This window comes from Sinocyclocheilus anshuiensis, unplaced genomic scaffold (genome assembly GCF_001515605.1).
Source record: "Sinocyclocheilus anshuiensis isolate Anshui unplaced genomic scaffold, SAMN03320099.WGS_v1.1 scaffold3205, whole genome shotgun sequence".
NCBI lineage: Eukaryota > Metazoa > Chordata > Actinopteri > Cypriniformes > Cyprinidae > Sinocyclocheilus > Sinocyclocheilus anshuiensis.
This window is the reverse complement of record NW_015556122.1, coordinates 107,069-109,127: the sequence shown is the minus strand read 5'-3', so window position 1 is coordinate 109,127 and position 2,059 is coordinate 107,069.

Genomic DNA, 2,059 nt, shown 5'->3' with positions numbered 1-2,059 from the left:
CTACCACATAAAAAAAAGTAAATGTCACACACGTCAATTGACTTGTCTAGGCAGCTTGTTTAAATCCTCATTTTACAACCTCAGCATGATTGATATTGCTTTGTTAAAAAAAAAATGGTGGGGAAAGGTTTTAATAGAGAAATACATGGATCAGCAAATAAACAATAAGTTTAGCTGTTATGTTTTGCGAGTTCTGGATTCTAATCTGAAAAAGCTGTTCCACTTTATATTACATGGCCTTAACTACTATGCACCTACATTTAAATTAATAATTTGATACAGTGCACTTGTATACATACATGTTTTCACATTGTACTTTTATTTAAAAAAAATACCTGCATGTAATTACATCTGTAATTAATTTCTGTAATTATATTTATAATTACACTGTTGACCTATCCCTTACACCTTAACCCACCCTTAAACCTACCCATACCACCAAACCTGTCCCACCTCAATACAGTAGCAAAAAAAGCGTTCTGCAATATAATATGAACACAATAAGTGCATTGTACTCAGTTAAGGTCACCCAATATAAAGTGAAAAAAAAAAAAAACATTTTTATAAATGGCAATAAATCAATATTTTAATATCAGAAGTATGGACAACAGTTATTCACATTGTTTTAGTTATTTCACCATCATGCTGTGAGAAAATACTATAAGCAGCTTTTTGCTGAACGGAACATTGTCTCTAGTTTCTGAAAATGATAACAACCACAACAAATACAAATTATTACTAAGATATTATTACCATCTGCCCTCTTATTGTTATAATAAGTAAATAATAAATCGGGCACTGTATAACAGTTATAACACACACACACAGACACACACCATTTAAAAGTCTTTGAAAAAAATTATTTAAAAAAATATGATTTCTCTGATTTAGATACATACATGCTACAAGCTTTACTATTATATTTGAACTGTTTTAATGGTACCATATACAGACACACACTACCATTCAAAATGTTGTGGTGGGTATTAGTTGCGATATTTTTAAAATATTTTATTATTTTATTTTATTTTTTTATTTTTTGAAAGAAGCATATTGAGCCCATCAATGCTCACTGATAATAATAATAATAATAATAATAATAATAATAATAATAATAATAATAATAATAATAATAATAATAATAATAATAATAATAATAATAATAATAATAATAATAATAATAATAATAATAATAATATCGTGGCGATTTCTGTGATCGTGGCTCCTAATCGGTGCTCTTATGTCGTACAGTGAGAGAGGTTCAAAGATGGCCGTTGTCACGGTCTTGCAACCAAAGATAGCCTACGATACAGCATGATCATTGCACAGTGTGTTTGCTGGTACGATCCACTTTTATTGACCAACCAATAAAAATGCGACATAAAATCAACGTGACATCATACTAAAACATAAAACTGCTTACCTCAAGCACTTATTCCTTTCTCTTTTGCCACTTCCACTTTTTTCCAGCACACATAAAAAACACAACTGCTAAAGTGATTTATCATGCTCTTTTTGTTTACTACTAGTGCATGCTGATGATGTTGTATTGTTCTATAGGAACGTGCGTCGTAGCATACGAGTCAACAGGTGTCAGCATCATACAGTCTACACACATGGCATAGCCAAGTTTATTAGATCCATGTTGCACAATGTGACATGCAGTGATCTTATAGGATTGCTAAAATCGTGCAGTGTGTTTTGGGCTTAAAATGAGGTGTGGGATGGGATGCGTAAGAAATTAATCCTACTCACAAGAGTGTTTTAAGGACCAAAACCAGACAAATGTCTTAAAATACATCATCTGAGCAATGTCTTGAAGTGTGGTAACCATAGCATAAGTGGAATAATTTATATCAGTGTGTTAAATTATTAGAAAATAATACACACCCGAGTACCCAGAGTCAATTATTCCTTACTTAACTCGTAAACACATGACTGCTGCATTTTATTGGTCATGCAAAACTGCTACTTTAAAGCAGATGCGATAACAGGACCAAATGAAAATCTTTTACAGGCAGGGAAAAATTTACATTGAAACTGTAGAGACGTGCTCGCC